At 39.0% G+C, this 22,668-nt stretch overlaps 1 long non-coding RNA gene across 1 annotated transcript; it reads left to right on the top strand.

Moving 5' to 3' along the window:
• Nucleotides 1-785: 785 nt before the first annotated feature.
• LOC149186799 (uncharacterized) lies at nt 786-11,633 on the top strand. Its single transcript, XR_016256157.1, has 2 exons — nt 786-991; nt 11,268-11,633. It is a non-coding gene; the product is annotated as an uncharacterized LOC149186799 (long non-coding RNA).
• Nucleotides 11,634-22,668: the final 11,035 nt, after the last annotated feature.

The following is a 22,668-nucleotide window of genomic DNA, read 5'->3' as shown; positions in this document are numbered from 1 at the left end:
ATAATAAGAAGAATTAGAAATCTTAGTTGCTTCATACTTTTAAACATCGAATGATCATCAAATTCACTACAAAAAGCGTCCGGCGGGTAAACTATTTTTTTTTCCATCCATGCAGCGTCATCCCCTATTACATAGACACCGAAACAGAGGATAAATCGAGGAGAAAAAAAAATGTTGCAGGGAAAACATATGCACATTTTGCATCAATTTATTGTAAGAAACGATTCATGAGTTTCTCACTAATAAAAATGAGAACGGGTGTAGAGAATGGTGTTTTCTGTGTCGTCTAATTCTAATGTGTTTTTTTCCAGGAATGGTGGCTACTGTCCCGTTTCTGGTAACAAATTTTAGAATTTATTCTAAGAAAGTGATTGGATCGACTAGAGCTTAAGTGAGCAACTCTATCCATGAAAGACGAATTTCTGGAATAGACTTGAGCCTGTGAACCCATGGTATTAAGATAAAAACCTGTATTTAAACGGAAAAGGGATACCTTAATGAATGTAGACACCCTTAATTCATTTTAATTGGAGAGCGAGTGGAACCGCGCCGCGACAACATCCAATCATATTTCTCTATCCATGGCGGGCCAATTCTCTGCTAGCAGGTGCGTACGTGTTGTCTTATGAACAGAGCTATCTCTTTCCATGCATGATCCTTTTGGAACCCACTCGCCACGTATCTTATGGACCTCCTGCCTCCATTTCCGAGCATCCAACATTCCTTTAGGTGGCAGTGAAATATCCTGCATGCCAGACACCTTCTTATGACAGTGATTCCTTTATATTCCCACTGAGTCAGTCTTTCGAGCTTTTCGATTACTTACTCTTCATCCCCGCTCCCTCTGGTGCGGGGAGTCTGATACCAGCCAACTCTATTTTCTCAGTTTAACTTGGACCGTATATCTCTGGTTTCTCTCTTTTATGCGCGGGCTCTTACTCTCAGTGTTCAATCGTGGCGTTGGTCTCCCTCGACTCTCACTTGGTTAAAGGTTAGAATTACTCTTCCTGTTCTTTTAGAATTTTAAAGTTTTTGGATGTATGGTTTGCTCAATATTTTGTCTGCAGTGATAATGCTACATATAGTTCTCACAGGATTTTGAGAATGTGCAGGAGAATGAGAATCAATTATATAAATTGGTTTGCTAATGAGGTTTTGTTTTAAGTATTTGTATCTGTCTCTGGAGGGAACTGTGTGAACTTCACGCATTACATTATTGGAGTCTCTGCTCTCAGAGTTTAGATATAGCTATCTGAGCTGAATGCTTTTCATGGTCATGTCCTGGTTGGATATCTTTATTTGCCTTAAGTCTTCTACTAACAATTTCAAAAAATACTTCATAGTATTTAGACCCTGCACTGACGTCCGTCTGAAGATTGGCCACTGGTGGTGTATTTTCGGATTTGTTTGCTGCTGTGTCGTCTGCCCGGAGGTCTCCTCTTGACTCTCTTTTCTCAGAGATTGATCCTCTGCTGGTTTTTCTGTTGCCGGATTTTCTTTTTCCGACCTTTTCCCGTCGAGCTTGACGTGGCTCCGTATGGCCTCCTTAACTATGTCTGCCTACCTTTCTGTGTAAAGGATGCCTCGATCGAACCTCCTTGACCTATAATTACTATTTTTAGTCCTTGCCTTGGATTCTTTGCCACTTTCTATTAAAGCCTGGAGAATTCTAGGCTTCCCAGTACGATCCCCTCGGATTTGATTTGTACTTCTGGGTCTCTGCTTTGAATTTTCCTAATATCGGAGCTTATCCAAGATCCCGAGGTGGGTTCTTGTGGATAAGATTATTAACTTTTGCCTTTCGACGTGTCTCTATCCGTCCTTGATGCCGTAGTTTTTTTTATGCTGACAGACATCCTCCACGCGGAATCCGACACGTCGGATTTGGTCCAGGCAGCTATGGAAGCTGAGGCAACTTACGCTGGCACTGTCAAAGCTCCTGATTGGCACTCCACGCTGGCTGAACACCTTCGACCTTCCCTACTTGACACTAATCCTTTTTTGGGAGCCCCTTCTACTCCCTGCCGCAAGCATAACCACCGACCAACGAAAATCACTCCTTCTCCCTCGGCTATTTGTTTAGATGGTGGAAATCTTTTGGACCATATAGCGAGTCTGCAATCGCGGGCTTTAATAGGGAAGTGGCATTTCCCTGAGATGGACGACAATCAGCTCCGGAAATGGTTGGGTGCTCGATGGGGACCGCTCATTGGTTACACGCCCATCATAGTCCGTTTGATGCGTGGCTGGTATAGCTTCCACTTTTTGAAGGTAAAAGATCTTTTCATTATATGGAAACTCCCTTGGGTTCATGGGCGAAGTTATTTGGCTCTTCATAGGTGGTATATAGGTTTTGACCCCCTCCAAAACACCTCTCAAAACTACTTCATTTGGGTCAACTTCCGGCGTTGCCTATAGAACTGTGGACGAAGGAGACTCTCTCCTCCATTGGTAATGCCATCGGGAGATTCGTCTACGTTGATCCTGGTTTCCTAGGAGCTAAGGATAAAAGGGTTGCTTGGCTGCTGATTGAAAAGGATTACCGAGGTGGTTTTCCGGATCACATCAACCTCAACTGGGGCAATTTATCTGCCTCTCAAAGGCTGGACTATTGGGGTGTGCCTTTTAGGTGTGCTTTATGTCATAAAACAGGCCATTTAAAGGAGAAATGTCCGCGGAAAAATCATGGAAAGGTATGGAAGAAAATCTACAAGGTAAAAAACATATCAAATGCCTCTGTTGTATCTCCCGTTGTTGTTAACAGAGATAGTCATTCTTTTAATGAAGTTTCTCCTCCTGCTGAGATTCTCCCTCATGCTCGATATCAGATGTGTCGTTCTTCTTCTAATCAGATGGGGGGCCAGAACCATCGTTCTTCCCTCTCGCCCCGGGTCCACATATCCTCTTACATCCCGATTAGGAGATCTAATTCTATGGGAAACTTGCGAGAAGTTTGTGATCCTGTTTTTTCTCATCTGTCTCCCCCTCATATACCTCACCTTGATTTCCCGATTGCTCCCCCTCCTTCTATGGCTAGAGATGAATTCCCTGCCCAAAAGGAAGTACACTCCCACATTATCCTTTCTTCTTCCTCGTCGCCTGTTAGACCGGATCATTCCCCCACCATTATTGAACACTCTCCTTCCTTTCGCTCCCCTCGGAACCGCTCGGACTCGAAAGGGAAAGCCCCCATGAGCTACATTTCTCCCCCCTTCTCTCCTCTTCCATCCCCCTCCAATTCCATCGGAAGCGACCTAGACATGATGCTGCAAAAAAATTCACTACATTTACTCCCCCTGACCATCCACAAGCCGCGGAAATCCTCTTCTCCTTGCATTAGCCCAAACCCTGCCTTAAACATCACTGTTTGACGGAAAAACAATAGGGGCAGTGGGCATTTTAGAGGTCGCAAAGGATCTCGACACCTAGATTTCCAAGACTCTTCCCTTATTGATATTCCCATCTATCATTCCTCTGGTACCGGGCCTCTTAGAGCAGATTTGCATGAAAATTGTATCAAATGATGAACATGCTCTCCATCAACATCAAGGGGCTCGAGGCAAGTCCCAAGTTCAATGCTCTAAAAAGTTTATTTTTCTCTTCTTCATACAGGTTGATTTTAATACAGGAAACAATGCATAATAGTTAGGATACTATCTCTTACTTCAGGCGAATGTTCCCTTCCTGGTATATTGCGGCTACAGAGGCGTTGGGTCTTTCCGGAGGTCTTGCTGTGATGTGGGATCCGAGATGGGTCTCTGCAAAAACATTCAGATGCCTTGGGGGAATTTTGACCTCTGCAAATTTTAGAGGTTATTCTGACAGGATTCATATATTGAATGTTTATGCTCCTTATAAGGACAGAGCGTCCTATTGGGAACTTTTCATTGCCACTGGTATCTTGGAGAATGAAGCACTTCTCATCACGGGAGATCTCAATTGTACAATGGGACCAGATGAAGTTTGGGGAAGGGGGAAAAGAGCCGATTCTATTGGGGAGAAAATCAAAGAAGCTATGATGCTTTTCAATTTTGTAGACATCTGTCCAGATTCTATGTCTCCCACATGGGATAATGGGCGCCTGGGCAATGCCTATATAGCAAAAAGATTGGACAGATTTATTATGCACGAACAACTGATAGAGAAACTGGGTATCCCGACCTCTCACATTCTCCCTGTTTTTGTTTTCGACCATAAGCCGGTCTCTCTTCAATGGATGTTCTCAAATTGTTGCAAAGGTTATCCGTTCAAATTTAATCGATATTGGCTTGAAGAAGAAGCTTTTGTCAACATGGTTCGGGATTGCTGGATGGCTACCAATCTTTCAGCGCATGCCTCTCCATTGGAGTACTTTATTTACAAATGGAGCAATCTTAAATCAAAGGTGAAAGAGTGGCAAATTCGGAAAAAACATGAAAATGGTATTGAGCTGAAAAAGATTGAAAAGGAACTTGTTGTTCTAGCTGCGGGCATGACTGCTTAGGTTTCATGGAGCACTCGGGCCCGGATATGGGAACTTGAAAAGAAGAAACAAAATCTATTGAAGATTGAAGAAATCTCTTGGAAACTCAAAAGCCGAATCACTTGGATGAAAGAGGGCGATAAGAACACCAAGTTCTTCCATCGATTTGCTAGCAAGAGAAGAGTTGTAAATTCCATATGGCAAATCAAAAATGAAGAGGGAGATTATCTGTTCACCCATGAAGACATAGCAAACGAAGTTGTCAGCTATTTTAAAAAAGCATATAAAAGAGAGGCTAACAAGGAGTTTAATGACATCTTATGGGGTATAGATCCATTTACAAGTATGTTCAATGATGAAGATAATGAAAGGCTCTTTGCTGAGATATCGGAGGAGGAATTATTCTCTGTCATGAAAACATTTAAAAAGGACAAATGCCCCGGCCCAGATGGCTGATCCATTGACATTTTCATCCACTTCTATGATATAATGAAGAATGACATTTTGGGTATGGTAGAAGAGATTAGAACCCAGGGGAAAATTCATCAAAATATTTCTTCCACCTATATAGCGCTGATCCAAAAAAATAAAGGACTCCTCCACCTTTGAAAACTATAGACCGATCTCATTGTGTAATGTCATTTATAAGATCACTTCAAAGATTATTGCAGAGAGAATCCGAGGAAAGTTATCAGAACATATTTCAAAGGAACATCACAGGTTTCTATGTGGAAGAAACATCCTTGAAGCTGTAGCCATAGCTCAGGAAGCTATGCACTCTATGCATACAAAAAATATAGGTGCTGCCATTCTCAAAATCAATTTAAAAAGAGCATACGACTACCTGGATTAGAGCTACCTCAGATGCTTACTCATCAAAATCGGGCTAAATGACAGGTGCACAAAATGGATTATGTCATGCGTGGAAGGAGTCAACTACGCCATCCTAATCAATGGGTATCCCACACCCTTTTTTCTAGCTGAAAGGGGTCTTCGGCAGGGGTGCTCTTTATCCCCAATTTTATTTATCTTGGTTATGGATACCCTTAGTCTTCACATCAAGAAAGCGGTAAATGATGGAACAATTGGCCCCCTTGCCATTTCCAGATGTAACTATCATACTCACAATCTCGTTGTGGATGATGTGCTACTGTTTGCTAGACTTTGCAGATACACCTGACATATTATGCATGAAATCATATATTTATTTCAAAGAGCCACGGGTCTTTATGTCAATGATAGCAAATCCTGATTTCATTATGGTAAGGATGAAAATGAAGATATGGTTTATATCTCTCAGCTTTTTAATATTCGGGCGGTATCCATTAAGGAGGGGTTAAAGTATTTGGGATATCATCTTAAGCCCACAGGATACAATACATTGGACTGGTCATGGATCATAAACAGATTCTGTAAGAGGATACAAGGATGGGAATGTAAATGTCTATCACTTGTTGGAAAAATGATTTTATCTCAGGTAGTTTTGGCTCAAATCAGTGTATATTGGGCGCACTTGTTTTTCATCCCATCGTCCATAATTAATAAATTAAACAACTTAATGGATTCTTTCATCTGGGGTGGAAGTAAAGAAAGGAGAAAATATTACCTCTCAAGTCTGGACAAAATCTCTCTTCCCAAAAGACTTGTGGGCTGGGGCACCATGAACCTGCGCATCTTTGGCAAAGCTCTCCTATGCAAGTGGCGGGCGATTTTTGGGACGAGCTTATGGAGTCATATTATCAAATTGAAATAACTTGGGAATGAAGATATTCACTTCTGGTACAGAAATGGTCTCTCTTGGCCCACCCAAGACTCTGCAATTTGGAGGAGCTTCCAGAAAATTCTACCCTTTTTCCGCAGGAATTTCATATGGAAATTTCAAAATGGTAACAATATCCTTATAGGTCTGGATGCCATTAAGAGTGTTGATTCGGATCCAAATATTAGCCCACAACTTCTCTTGCTTCTCCACCAAAAGGGTATCTTTTTTTGGGCTCAGGTTATAGAAGGTTGGAAGAATGCCATCCCGCTATGGAAATCGGATAGAGATCTGGGCATTGATGATGTTCTGACTGCACAATGGAACAAGATTATTTAGAATATGAAGAATGCGGGTATTTATAAAACTGAGGACAGAGATTGTATAGAATGGCAAGTAAAGAAAGACAGGTCCAATATTCTGGTAAGAGACATATACTTATCATTGTTAGAGCAGCAAAGGGAACCCTCCCAGAATATTTTTCCTTTCTCCTTATGGAAGGCCAGCTGTCCAATTAAAATCATTTTATTTTCATGGCTATTATATCATAACAAAAATCTCTCCTGGAACAATTTACAAAAAGGAGCTGGTAGGGACCATTGATTTGCCTAATTTGACTTGCAAATTCATAAGATAATCTGCATATGTTTTTACACTACCCACAAACTCAGTTAGTATGGATGAAATTGGCTTCTTTCTTTGGATTTCCTGTTGTTTCGCATCTATCAATAAAAGAAGCCTTCGAATGGTGGGGCTCTCAAATACTCAACTGGCATCCCATTCCATTGATTAATATTTGGTTCATATGGAAGTGGCAAAACAAAAGAATCTTTCAAAACAGCAGAGAGGCTTTTGGAAGCATTATAGACAAGATTATTCCTTATTACTTCTCCTTCCTACAGAACATGCCTCAGCAGAAAAATCAACAGATGGCTTCCTCTGCCCTTCAGCCGCTCTCATTTCCAAGAGCACATTTTGATGGTGCGGCAAAGGATGGCACATGCACTTGTGGTGTTTTCATATCTTTCTCAAAAGATCTCCAATTCTCCATTTTCTGGAATGGTGGTAAAGGGTCAAATAATAAGGCAGAGGCCATGGCCCTGCATGGTCTGCTCATCTTCTGTACTTTCATGGATATTGGACCTATAAATGTATATGGGGACTCGAAAATTATCATAGATCATGTGAATGGAAAACATAAAATATCAAATGACAGCCTTTCAGGATGGCTGAACAGGATTTCATCTCTATGGAACTCTGTCACTTTTCCTATTGCGCATATAAAGCGCAATCAAAATGTTCAAGCGGATGCTTTGTCAAAGAAAGGGATGCATGCTCCAATCGGTATATGGTATCTGGTCATCATAATGGATTCCTGTGCATATGAGATCCAACCTTTCTCTATGCCCGACACATAATGCTTGCAGATTTCTGGTTTGCTATATGGCCAATATTTTAGGATATACCTATCTCCTTCAGTCTTCCAAATTCTGGATATCTGGATAGTCCATAATTTTGCTATGTTGCTATGTTTAAATGCTCCCAAATGATGATGATGCTCTGATCATATCCCTCAGATATCGAGGGCATAATCTGGGATATATGATCCACCAGTTTTTGTATATATCAGTTCTGTTTTTACATAATATAAACCATATAGTGCTTTTTCTTCTGAAAAAAGAAAATGTATCCACTATGAAAACAAAACCTCCAAGAAGTTCAACTTAGAGTCAAGTAAATCTTCGAAACAAGGAAGTAAACCCCCAAAAGTGCGAAGATGTTGTTACATGTTAAACTTCAATCTCCATTGTAGAAGATATAACAACTCTCCTACCATAATCGTGTGACTTAGATACCTCTCATAGTCTCAACTTCTCAAGCTTGGCCATTGGATGCCTTAGATTTCTCAACCACGATTGTTGTTAGCCCATGCAAATACATTATAAGTCAATAAACAATATTTTATAACATTTTCAAAAAAGATTCACAAGACTGTAACTAATTTTCTATGAAATCTATGCCAAAAGATTTACAATGAAATCATGGAATGCCTTAGGTGTTTTTAGAATGCCTATTGTGCTTTGTGGATGATACTTAAATTTTTTTCCAATACAAGTGTGCATGGAGCAATGGAGGAGAACCTATTAAGCTCGGTTTACTCTTCTAAATCCTACAATTATGTATACCTACATTCACACTCTTTCAGCTTTTACTTTTGCGCTAGTGCCAACAAAATGTTCATTTTTATTGTGATCATGAGATATAAAAGAAATGAATCTCCCTATCACTTTTGCAGCTAACCAAACAGCTTTCTTTGCACATAAGTAGCAAGATTATGAGAGACAATAATGATACACAATCCTTGTTTATGAAAGTGAAGCTTCTGTAGTGAAAAAGGTGATGATTGTATTAATTTTATAAGAAATAGCATCGAATATGTCTGATTGATTTGATAATGCAAATCACCCACTCTCCATTGTTATCAGATTCCATTGCTTGAAAATTCAGCAAAAAATTGCAAAGAACAAACACATTGACTAATAATAGGTTGGAGGAACATCAATCAAACATGAAAGAGGCTCGAGTCACTCTATGTTGTTGAAAGTTCCTTGAGAATATGGTTCATACACCTGTGACCCCATCACATCAATGAGTCATAAAAGAGCCCCACTAATACGACACATACCCTAGGTCTCATCCCTTCCAAACATTCCAAGATTGATTTGAATAGGAACTTCAGTGGTGCCTTAATAGTGTGTGCTTTGTTAATAATTCACAAATTCATTTTAAAAATTGTTTTAGGGAAATATTAACACTAGTGTGTGCTTTGTTAATAATTCACAAATTCCTTTTAAAAATTGTTTTAGGGAAATATTAACACTATAATATATTCTTATAGACCATAAAGTTAGAGTGAAAGTTGACCTAAATCACTCATTAACGAGACCATCAAAAACCATCCAGAAGGCTATCTATCATGTGAGAGAAAGCTATCTATCATGTGAAAGAATTGTGCCATAATATACCACCTCCTTGACTAAACCATATACTTTGCACCATAGGTAAAATCCAATAAAATTCATGTATGTTTTCTTGCCATCTTTGAAGAAAAAATATTAGTGCTAGCTATCTATCATGTGAAAGAATTGTGCCATAATATACCACCTCCCTGACTAAACCATATACTTTGCACCATAGGTAAAATCCAATAAAATTCATGTATGTTTTCTTGCCATCTTTGAAGAAAAAATATTAGTGCTATAATTAAAAAAATATTAACATTCTTGGGGGTTCATCTTCTCCTTCTTGATTCACGTACTTGGTTACTCCCTTTTAATTTAAAATATCAAATCCAAACCTTTATCTTCGTCCTTTATATTTAAAAAACCATAATAAAATATCAAACCCGTTGCATTCTACCGAATAATTCTCATAATGTTAGTTCTATCCTCTTGCGAAGATTTCCCCAAATGGTTTTAAAAAAAAGCTGGCCAACGTGTGATTTTTGAGTTTTGTGACGTACACACTAAATAAATATAAAACAAGTTAGGTTACGAAATGTAAAATAGCCACCAACTCATTTAACTTATTTTACCTATCAAATTAAAAAGGATATTCAAAAACTTAAAAATGATGCTAATAAAATACAATATAAATTTCTATTTGAAACCAGAGTCATTAAAGTTTTCTTGGCGTTTTGTTCAAAGGTACCTACCAATGAAGAACCACAATCAATCACAACCTTAATACGAGATGTGTGAATGGGTGTGAGATTTATTTTATTTGTATTTGAGTGTGAATATTTCCTTTAATATTTCCATGGGTGTGATAAGTTTTCAAATATCATTGGTGTGAATACATTGACTATTTTATTTTAAAAAAAAATCAATTTTTATTATGAAATTGTTATTTTTTTCAAATGTGTGAACACGTTATATATATAGATAGATAGTTTCAAGGGTTAGCTCAGTTGGTCGAGTTTCTATTGCAACAGTTAGGAGGTCAAATCTCCTCGATGCCCTTGGGGTTAGGCCCCGCTTGTTTGGTCGACGGGTAGATCCCTTTGAGTTGATCTGCTTAGATTTTCCCGTGAATGTCTTGGCCATCCAATGTCCATGAACCATCTTAAAGGAAAAATATGGATAAATATTATCATTTTTGTATGTACATATAGTATCATTGTGATGTTCATTGTTAAATATATTAATATTGAAGAAATATAATAAAATGAAAAGAATAACAAACCATAACTATTGAAATTGAGTTTGAATTGAATTTGATATGGAAAAAATTCAACTATGTAAATTTCTATATCAAAAGAACTAGAGAATGCATATCTTACAAATACTTCAACATATTATTTTTCCAAAATTTTAAAAATATTTACGGTCATTTCAAAATGTCAAAGAAAATTCATTAAATCTCTCCCTTACAAGGATACTTTTGTTTACTTATTTCCAACATTAAGCTCTCTTATCTAAGATGTTATAGACTCCTCCCATCTAAGATGGTCTAGAAATAATGAGGCATAAAATGAATCAAATTTATTAGTATTGCATATTAACAAAACATGTAAACATAAAATCTAATAATATGAGTAACAACCACTCACTCCTAGAATGAGGAAAAACCTAGAATGAGGAAAAAGAGCTTGTTGCTCTTAGAATTATTACTCTAGAGATTATTGATCAAACCAAGCCATGTGGTTACTTTGACAATGCATCTATTGAAAATGGTAAAAAATGCGAGGGTGGATTTATTTTATTTCTTTCTTCAAATCATTCCTTTAAAGTTAAGATGGGTTTTGACTCATGTTGAAACAATAAAGCAGAACTCCTTGCCTGCAAAAATATCCTACGGTTTGCAATGGAAAAAGAATGTTGAAAAATAGTGTTCACAGATTCACATATTTGGGGATTCAAAGCTCATAATCAATTGGTTAAATGATATTATTTCCTTTAGTAACATTTTCTTAAGGCCTATTATTAAGGAGATTTCACACATCATTGTTTCTTTTACATACTTTTCATGTTCGCATATATATAGGGAAAAAAATCAGGTAGCAGACAGTTTATCAAAAGTTGGAATCCATCTGGAGAAGGATTTATGGACCATTATTCAAGAGAATAGCGGACAATATGAAGAATGTCAATGATGCATGCTACAGGTTCAGTTCAAGAGTTCTATAGCTCCCAGTTCATGACGGTCAACTGTTTCCTATTTATGTTTTTTGCATCCTTTGTAGGTTTTTGACATGAAGAAATCTTCATAGTTGTTCCAAATTTTGTTAGAGATTTCTAGCCTTTTTGAGCACTTTTTAAATTTTACAAGTTTATGGACATGTATAATTTCACGATAACTTTTTAATCCATTGTTTCTCTGTCTCTAATGATCAAATGAATTATTGCTTCACTTTATAGACTACTCTATATCCATATTTGTATATATGTTGCTCTTGATAGAGGATGGCCTCTCTCCTTTGATAGGTTTTTATGATATTTTGGATCCTATTGGATTTTCAGGAATACACTCTTTCATGTCTCTACAAATTGTATTTTTATCATATTTATGAACAAATTTATGTATTTTTCCCTCTGAGAAAAAAAAACAACTCGCACCGAGATTCCATTGTAAAGAATGAGATGTTGGATATTAAATGTAGGTTTCAAGTGATCTCCACATGACAGGAAATTTATGTCACGATCACTAAATAGATCCATGTAAACTTTGTAAATGTAAATTCCACTTGTATTTAACATGCTTTACACGTTTACAAAGTTTAAGAGTATTATCTTTTTTAACTAAACTACATACTACTTATTCCCTCGTTTCCACTTCCATAAAATGACGAAACAACTTGTTAGAAAATTAATTAATGTAGCAATGAAATTAACAAAATATTGCGAAAACACAAATAAAAAATTGCATAGAACAAGAGATACACATATATAATGTTTCGCCCAATTTGGAATACGTCCATGGAGAAACAACTATTCCTTCCTTTTATATTATTCAACAAAATGAAGAGATACAACCTACAATAGATCCGTTGTAATTTCCACTTCGCTCTCACACAGTGTCCTCTCTCTTTCTCGCTCAGAATAACTATACACAATCGCAATACAATTCAGTCATATAAACCGAGGGTTTCCTTCTTGGGAAAAAACATCTTATTAACATAACTTCTACCATCAAATCATCTGCCTAATGAACAACCCATATTGACAATGAAATTACAATATTTTTTAAGCCAAATTTTCATCTATTTTTAGCTTCGAGAGCGCTTCACTCGGACCCCCCAACTAGGGGTATGGTCCCCCCCGGTCCCTCGTGGGGGAGACAAGTCACCCCCATACCCCCCCAAATGGAGGGGTTTACAGTCTTCCTAAGATATACATCCGGCTGAAAGAAAAACCTCCAAACCAGGAAGATAATAAGGCTCCACACCCAACAACCTCCCACTTGGAGACTGATTATAGAAAGTCCATGGTTGCTTCACTTGTTGGAAAATGATTCCACTTTGGACCTGGTTGTTTCTCATCTTAATCCTCATACTTGAAGACCAATTGAAACTAACCAAAATATCACTTTCTCCATGGTTACAACTTTTGTTAACATATCTGCAGGATTCTGGCTAGTGTGTATCTCTCCAACTTCAATTGTCCATCTTCCAACATTGACCATATGAAATGGTACTTGAGCTATATATGTTTAGTGTTGGGATGAAATTATGAGTTCTTTGCAAGATGAATGGCACTTTTCCTATCACTTTATAACCTGCCCATCTCCTACTTCTTGCCCAATTCATCCATAAACCTTTGTAACCAAATCATTTCTTTATTGGCCTCTGTAGCAATAACATACTCCACTTCTGTTGTTGAAAGTGAAACAACACTTTGAATTTTTTAACCCAACTGATATTTGTTCCACCTACAGTAAACACATACCCTATGGTGCTCCTCCTATTATCTCTATCGCCTTCCATATTTGCATCAACATATGCTTGTAGAGCAATGTTTGAACCACAAAAGCATAATGTTTGATTTGTGGTACCTCTCAAATACCTAATAATTCATTTCATTTCCATCCAATGTTCTTTTCTTGGATTGTTCATTTACCTGCTTACAACTCGCACTCCATGTGCAATATCAAGCCTTGTGCAGACCATTGCATACATTAAGCTTCCAATAGTTGATGTGTATGGAACTTTACACATATAATCCATCTCTTCTTGGGTCTTCGGACACATCTTCGTACTTAGTTTGAAATGGCTAGCCAAAGGTGTACTAACTAGTTTTTCATTCTTCATACTAAATATTTCCAACACCTTTTCTATGTACTCACTCCGAGACAATTTTAATTTGCGATTTTTCCTATCCCTAATTATTCTCATACCAAGGATTTGTTTCGCAGCACCCAAATCCTTCATTGCAAATGAATTTGCCAATTTTCCTTTGAGAACATTTATTTCCTGCATGTTAGACCCTACAACAAGCATGTCATTTACATATAATAAAAATATAATATGGTTGTCATCATTTTTATTTTTAAGATAAACACAATGGTCAGAGTGACATCTAGTATAACCTTGTTTAGACATAAACTTGTCAAATTTTAGATACCACTACCTTGGAGCCAGTTTTAATCCATACAAGCTCTTCTTCAATTTCCACACTAATTTATCCTTCCCTTTAACCTCATACCCTCGTGGATGTTGCATATATATTTATTCCTCCAAATCCCCATGGAGAAAGGTTGTCTTTACATCTAACTACTCAAGATGCAAATTTTGTGTTGCCACAATACTTAAAATAGTTTTGATTGAATTCATTTTAACAAGAAGAGAAAATATTTCATCAAAGTCTATACCTTTCTTTTGTGCAAACCCCTTCACATCAAGTCTAGCCTTGTACTTCTATTTAACTCCATATTCTTCCTTCAACATATAAACCCATTTATTTTGCAATGTTGTTTGACTTGCAGGCAACTTGACTAAGTCCCAAGTCTGCTTTTGCATCAAGGAGTCCATCTCTTCTTCCATGGATTGCTACCACTTCTTCATGGTTTCTACCTACATTTATTCTTCATATCTTTCCGGTTACCACCAAAATCAGTCAACAATACATAATATAATGAAGGAGAGTATCGTTTAGGGGGTCTACTGATCTGAAAATGGGGCACTTAGGCTTCTTGTCTAACTTACAAGAACCTCTCCCACTTCCAAAGCTTAAATATTCCCAAGTCTTATTGATTAACCAATGCGGAATTACAAATGTGCTTGAAAATAAGGTGTATGCTTATGTCTGTTTTAGAATTGTTTATGTGATTTTAATATTCTGTTGTTTATGTTGATACAATATATATATATATATATATATATATATATAGATATATATAAAACAGTAAACAATGCAGCAACAAAACAAAACACACAGAACAACAATTTAATATGGAGTTCACCCAAAATTCTTGGGCTACATCTCCTTGAGCTCTAGTCAACTCGACTAGGCTCTCTGGGATTATGGCAACAATCTTTTTACAAGCTCTCTGGCTCAACTCCATGGTTTACACAGAAACAATGGGTTTAGAATGCCATTCGGTCCCCAGCTCTGAAGCTCTCGGCCTTCTTGCTCTGGCTTTGGCTCTTAGGCTCTTGCACTGGCTTTGGCTCTTTGGCTCTGGCTATCTTGAGCTCTCTCTCTCAGCCTCTGTGTGCCTCTGTGATCCGCTTGACCTCCAAGCGATCCTTGGCAACCTTCCAGCGACCTTTCTGCAGCTTTGCTGCTTATCAATCACACTCTCAGGCTTTCTGGCCCTTCAACTCGCTTCGCTGCCCGCTTATGCCTCTCAATCGTGCTCTCAGACTCAGCAACCCCTCTGTCTCTGTCATGGAATGACTTTTAAGCCTATTAGCACTTGTCTGTTTATTTCAGCTCTCGGGCTCTTTGGCTCCCGGTCGCTGTCCCTTCATCTTCCTTCTAGAGCATTTAACAATCATTGCTAATGTCCCAAGGTATGGTGGCCACCTGTTTTGCAACAGAAAAGGCCACTGGCACGTTGAAATCCCAAAGATATCATTTCTCTGTTTACACAGAGAAATACACTGGAAACGCTGAAAAATCCACATAAATGCCTTTTATCGGACTTGAAAATCCCTTAAATCCGCTTTATAACTCCTATCGGGTCCGCCTTTATGTCGTTTATTGCATCCCCACCGTTGATCTGGGAGATCTAGATCCAATGATAATGGTTAATTTCGGGCGGCTCTTTCGTACGGGGGTTAACCGCCCGATAAGGGTGGTTTCCACTCTCTAGGGCTTGGACACGTGGCAGCCAATGTATGGGCTCGGGCGGAGCCCAGCAAAAACCATTTACCACCCACAGCCCGCCCGAAATCTTGCTTGTTTCGTGATTTCCGTTGTATTTCAAAAATACATTAAAACGTTGCAAAATCTCGTAAAATGGCCCATATTGGACTTGAAACAATATATAATTTCATTCACAAACTCTTTCGAGTCCAGTTTTCATCGCATCGCATATATTGCGTGGACCCGGGGTAAGTCATATGGCGTGGGCGAAGCCAACACAATCCGCTGACGTCGATATCGGCGATCGCGATATCGCTTGGCCCGGGGTCCCATCTCTGCCTCGTGGCATCGTCGATTGCGATATGCCGATTTCGCGATCGCGATATCGCTCGACGCGGGGTCCCGCCTCAAGCCTCATGCCACCGTCGATGCCGATCTGCCGATTTCGGCGATCGCACCATCGCATTGGCCTGGTCCTATCGCATTTCTGCCTTTGAGGACCTCCAATGCGTTTTTTTTATTCATAAAGCCTTTTAGGCCATTTTTAAAAGATTTTGCCTCTTTTTCTAAGGAACAAGGGGCATCTTCTTTGAGCGATATCTTTTTCATCCTAAGTCCATTTTTTCCCATTCAAGTTGTAGCAGATTCAGAATGGAACAATCTCTGCAATGGGGCTAGTTCCAGGAACTTCCTTGGACTTTCATTTTCCTCAGTGAGGAACACTTAGACTTAGGATTCTACCAAAATCCATTTTGGATCATGCCTTCCCACTAGAAGAACTTTTGGTCTCCAAAAGACTGATATACTAATCTGAACAATAAATGAGAGTGACTCACCCTCTTCTTTCAGCCTCCCTACACTTGCCTTGCATAGTGCCTTTAACCAAAGTTTCTGACCACTTTTCTTCTGGATGGGCTGGTCTTCTTGGGAAGAGCTGCCTTCTTATTTGCCTTCCTACAGAACTCTTGCTTAGATGGTCACAGAAGGTAGTTTGAACTTCCCTGCCTTGATCATTGACCCAATGTGGCTCAAACAAATGTGAAGTACACCTGCTCCACAAACTCTCATTTGTACCTGTTTGAAAAGCTGCCAACAACAACTGTTAACACAACAGGCATACAGACAACAACTGGGTGGACTAAACTCCTGCTTCAACAAAAGAAATAGATTTCACATCTTGTGAACACCTCTATGTCTTACGTCTGCATACAATGATGGACTAGACAACAAGCCCACAAAACATGCTTTTAAAACAAATGACCCTTCAAGTCAAGCATGTAGAAAAAGACCATTAGGAATCCTTTCAAAAGATCAAACATTTCATCGCTATCTCCATCTTGGAGACCAAGTCAAATTTTCCCAAGTCAACATTACATGCATGTTTAAAGCAATCAACCCTTCAAGTTAATTACACATACATGTTCAAATACAAGGAAAACATCAACATCCATGTGTTCATGCACATCATGCTTATGCATGCATTCCATCCTTCAACTTTCACTTAAGCACATTGTACTTTCGAAGCTGAAATGAAATATAATGTTGCAGCAATAAAGTGAGTCTCCCACTCAATCTTTTCCATTCACCATCTTGGTAGAAACCTGCAAATTGCATTTCATCAACAAAGAAATGCCAATAGATGCATCAATAGACATGAAACCTTAATTGGAAAAGAACTCTAGCCATTTCTTACCAATCCAGTTCCAAGGTCATTCCTTTGTCTACACATCAGTATCAACATGTGAATCATCCTGAGACACTTCATTCATGGAAACTTCCTTTCCATTTTTGCCATCTTCTCTTTCCACTTTCCTTAGCTTATGTGGAAGCATTGTTGGATTCAAAGTCCAACATTTTGCAGCAAGATGTCCTTGCTTATGGCAGTAAGTGCACTACATGTGCATCCTCTTGACAGCATGATTTGCCTTGTCCAATGGACCTTTCGCTCTTTGCTTCTTTTCCTTCAAAATTTTCCTCTATGTGGGCATTCTCTTCCAACATCTAGAAACATGATGGTTATCCAAACCACAAAAGGAACATGCAATTCTTTTCCCATGCTTTTCAAAATCAAAAGGAACATGTTTAGAACCAGATTTATACCTTCCTCTTTCACCTTTATTGCCTTCATGAGGAGGTGAAGCAAATGAAGAAGTGACTCCCTTTGGAACACCATCAATCTCTTCAAGGCTGTTAGAGTTTCCACAACTCTCTGGTTCAAGTGTGTGCTTCTAAACACCTGCATCCTGCAAGTGATGTTTCAAGTTATTGCATTCCTCCTTAACACAATCTTCACACTCTGTAATGCAACCCCTTCTTGGAGCTATTTTGATGGCCTTCATGGCAGCGTTGGAACTCTCTCCATAAGACTATCCATTGATAAGACCGAAATGCTTAGGCCTTTCCTCAACCATTATTGGTTCAACAATACCTTGTGCATGATTTCCCAAGCCCTTTCCTTCATATCCCATCTTGGACATTAGCTTGGAACCTATTCCTCTAGTATGTTTTTCAAAAGAACCAATATAAGAATTCTTAGAAGAATTTGAAGATAAAGTGGAATGGTTTACCTCTTCTTCAAGCTGATACTTGACTAAGGCTTCTTGGGCAGTGAAGAGTTGTGACTCCAACTCATGCATCCTCTTCAGGTTCATATTTGCAATATGAAATTGCCTCTCCATTCCTTGCAGTTTGTCAGAAAGCATTTTCTTCTCTTCCTTCATGGAATTCAGCTGCTCTCTAAGTATGTTGCTCTTCCTTCCATCCTCATGCATTTCTCTCACCTTGTCCATCATGATGAACAAGTCTTGCTTCAAGTCTCCATCATAGAGTCTTGTGATGAAGGAGGAATTTGAGGATTCACTTGTAGAAGTTGTCATTATACCCATGAACAAAAGAACTTCAAACAAGATTAATAAAGTGCTTTATTAAGCAACCTTTTGCAACAAACCTCTTGTGCTTCAAGGATTGCCTTGAGGTCCTTTGGAATAGAAGAATGCCTTCAGCCCTTCTTTCTATTTGTCCTTCCTAGACTGAGCTATCAATAGCTTCCCCTTTTCCTCTGCAAACTCAGAAAATAGTTAGTCTGCAACAAGCATGAAATCAACCTCTTGCTGTTCAAATACCTTTCAGACAAGAAGTGTTTGCTTTGTTAATCAAGCATTCTGATATAACCTTCTTTGAAGGTGGGGTTAACCAAACTTAGGTTCTGATACCACCTAATCTGAAAATGGGGCACTTAGGATTCTTGTCTAACTTACAAGAACCTGTCCCACTTCCAAAGCTTAAATATTCCCAAGTCTTATTGATTAACCAATGCGGAATTACAAATGTGCTTGAAAATAAGGTGTATGCTTATGTCTGTTTTAGAACTGTTTATGTGCTTTTAATATTCTGTTGTTTATGCTAATACAATATATATATAATATTAAACAATGCAGCAACAAAACAAAACACACAGAACAACAATTTAATATGGAGTTCACCCAAAACTCTTGGGCTACATCTCCTTGAGCTCTAGTCAACTCGACTAGGCTCTCTGGGAATATGGCACCAATCTTTTTACAAGCTCTCTGGCTAAACTCCACGGTTTACACAGAAACAATGCGTTTAGAATGCCATTTAGTCCCTAGCTTTGAAGCTCTCAGCCTTCTTGCTCTGGCTTGGCTCTTAGGCTCTCACGCTGGCTTTGGCTCTTCAGCTCTGGCTATCTTGAGCTCTCTCTCTCAGCCTTTGTGTGACTCTGTGAACCACTTGACCTCCAAGCAATCCTCGACAACCTTCCAACGACCTTTCTGCAGCTTTGTTGCCTATAAATCGCACTCTCAGGCTTTCTCGCCCCTTCAGCTCGCTGCGCTACCTGCTTATGCCTCTCAATCATGCTCTCAGACTCAGCGACTCCTCTGTCTCTGTCATGGAATGACTTTTAAGCCTATCAGCGCTTGTCTGTTCATTTTAGATCTCGGGCTCTCTGGTTCCCGGTCGTTGTCCCTTCATCTTCCTTCTGGAGCATTTAACAATCATTGCTAACGTCCCAAGGTATGGTGGCCACCTGTTTTGCAATGGAAAAGGCCACTGGCACGTGAAATCCAAAAGATATCATTTCTCTGTTTACATAGAGAAATACACCGGAAACTCTGAAAAATCCACATAAACGCCTTTTATCAAACTTGAAAATCCCTTAAATCCACTTTATAACTCCTATCAGGTCCGCCTTTATGTCGTTTATCGCATCCCCACTGTTGATCTGGGAGATCTATATCCAATGGCGGTGGTTCATTTCGGGTGGCTCTTTCGTACGAGGGTTAACCACCCGATAAGGGTGGTTTTCTCTCTCCAGGGCTTGGACACATGGTAGCCAATGTATGGGCTTGGGCAGAGCCCGGCCAAAACCATTTACCACCCACGACCCACCCGAAATCCTACCTGTTTCGTGATTTCATTTGTATTTCGAAAATACATTAAAACGTTGCAAAATCCCGTAAAACGGCCCATATCAGACTTGAAACGATATATAATTTCATTCACAAACCCTTTCAGGTCCAGTTTTCATCGCGTCGCATATATCGCGTGGACCCAAGGTAAGTCATATGGCGTGGCCGATGCCAACGCGATCCGCCGATGCCGATATCAACGATCACGATATCGCTTGGCTCAGGGTCCCGCCTTTGCCTCGTGGCATCGCCGATTGCGATCCACCGATTTCGGCGATCACGATATCGCTCAACGCGGGGTCCCGCCTCAAGCCCCATGCCACCGCCGATGTCGATCCCCCAATTTCAGCGATCGCACCATCGCATCGGCCTGGTCCTATCGCATGTCTACCTCTAAGGACCTCTAATGCATTTTTTTCTTCATAAAGCCTTTTAGGCCATTTTTAAAGGATTTTGCCTCTTTTTCTAAGGAACAAAGGGCATATTCTTTGAGTGATATCTTTTGCATCCTAAGTCCATTTTTGCCCATTCAAGTTGCAGGAGATTCAAAATGGGATGATCTCTAAATGAGGCTAGTTCCAGGAACTTCCTTGGACTTTCATTTTCCTCAATGATGAACACTTAGACTTAGGATTCTACTAAAATCCATTTTGGATCATCTACTTATCCTGGTAGATCTTCTAACACCAGTTTCAAGTGTTTTAGGTGCATGTTGTTGTTGTTGATGTTGTTGTGTCTACTAATCATTATGATTTTCAGGCACCTTTACTTTTTATGTGATCTTATCAAGGACTGTGTATTCTTTGTTTTCTTTTTCCTGTTTCTTTCCCTCTACTTGATCCTTATGCAAGACCTTTTCATTGAATATGACATCTCTTCTCCTAATGATTTTGTGATTTTTATAATCATATAAGTGATAACTAAAATCATTAACACCATATATAATAAATGTAGATTTCTTTGATTTTGCCTCAACATTTGTTCTATTTTATTTATTAATGTGGACAAAGGCTTCACAACCGAAAGTATTTAAATAAGAGTAGTTTACCTTTTTACATGTCCATGCCTCCTTTGGAATACCACCATCCAAGGAAATTGAAGGCACTCTATTTATTATATAAACAAAAATATATACAACATCTGCCCAAAATTGTCAGGGAAATCATACATGTAATCTCATGCACCTTGCATGCTCCATGATTGTCCTGTTCATCCTTTCCGACACACCATTTTCCTATGGTGTTCCTGGAACTGTCTTATCTCTCTGAATTCATGCTTTGAATAGTAGTTATCGAACTCTTTACTCTAGTGTTCACCTCCATTGTCTGATCTGAGACACTTCAATCTCTTTCCTGTCCCATCCTCAACCAAAGCTTTCCATTTCTTGAAAGTATCAAATACATCAAATTTATTACAAATAAAATAAATCTAGGTTTTCCTAGTTGCATCATCAATAAAATTAGCATAATAGTGAGAGCCACCAAGCGATGATACTTGAGCAGGTCCCCATACATATGTATGCACAATCTTTAATTTTTCGATCAAGTCAACCATGCGAAATGAGTGAATTTCATAGGATCTGGGGGCCCCAGATCTAACGGTGGAGATTGTGTCTGATGGAGGAACTGGATTTGACAGGGGATTAAGCCGCGACACATAAGAATTTGACGTCCGATTTGACCGCTGAGTTGGCGGATGAGTGATTCCACAACATAACCGAAAATACCGAGCCGTCAAGGAAGAGCTGGTGCAATTCGTGAGAGGAAAAGTGGCCACTCCCTATGAGACGTTGGCGATGGCGTAGAGGCAGGGAACTCCAAACGAACAACAGCAGGCGAGCTGAAGGGGCAAAAGAGGAAGCAAATAGTCGAGCATCGATTGGCTTTAAGCCATGAATAGACACAGAACAGACAAGAGAAGACCAAGAGAGAAGAAGGAAGAACCAAAGAGGAAGAACAACAAAGCAAGAAGCAGAAAAACAAAAAACCGAGCTGACCCACAGTGTAAGGCAACATCACGCAGACAAGTAATCCCTGTGAGGATCTGTCGAGAATTGAGCACCACATTGGGCTCCTCCCATTAAAGACCAGAGAGGTCAAGATTTGGAAAGGAAAAGAGTCTATGCACTCTAGTGGCTTGGGGAATCCAAGAGCCACCCTACCAATATCCTCTGTTTCAGGAGACTCAAATTGAGCTCCTCATTGTAACCCTCTACTTTAAAGACACAATAAAAGAAGGCCACCATTAAGAGCTAGATCAAAGATGTAGCCCTAGAGAATAGGGTGAACTCCTTATTAATTGTTTTGTTCTTGCATTTGCTTAATGTGTTTTTCCTTACTGTTTTCCATTTTCCAGTGTTTGTGTATTTTGTAATCTGATCGATCTGTTGCCTAAAGTAACGTAGACACACACCAGAACATGAGTCTGTAATACCTTCATTCATTAATTATCTAATTGAGGTCACTCATGAGTGAATTTCAGATTAGGACATGTAATAGTCTTGTAGTGGGGGTATGTTGAGCTTCAAAACTTCCCTTTACCTAGCAACTTTTATTGTCCCTTTTCTTTGTTTCTCCATGAAGAAAATACATCCCTATCATCGATAACCAGTATACATTGCGTTAAGGAGAACATTTTATTGATTTGCATGTTATACTTTTATGTTTGCTGTTTGAATATTTTTTGTCTTTTAGCTGCGGAACATAGCCT

This window comes from Pinus tabuliformis, chromosome 3_1 (genome assembly GCF_031772625.1).
Source record: "Pinus tabuliformis cultivar Carrire ecotype Pingquan chromosome 3_1, CPIR1, whole genome shotgun sequence".
NCBI lineage: Eukaryota > Viridiplantae > Streptophyta > Pinopsida > Pinales > Pinaceae > Pinus > Pinus tabuliformis.
Note: the sequence above shows the minus strand (reverse complement) of the source record. Positions and strands in the feature narration are given on the sequence as shown.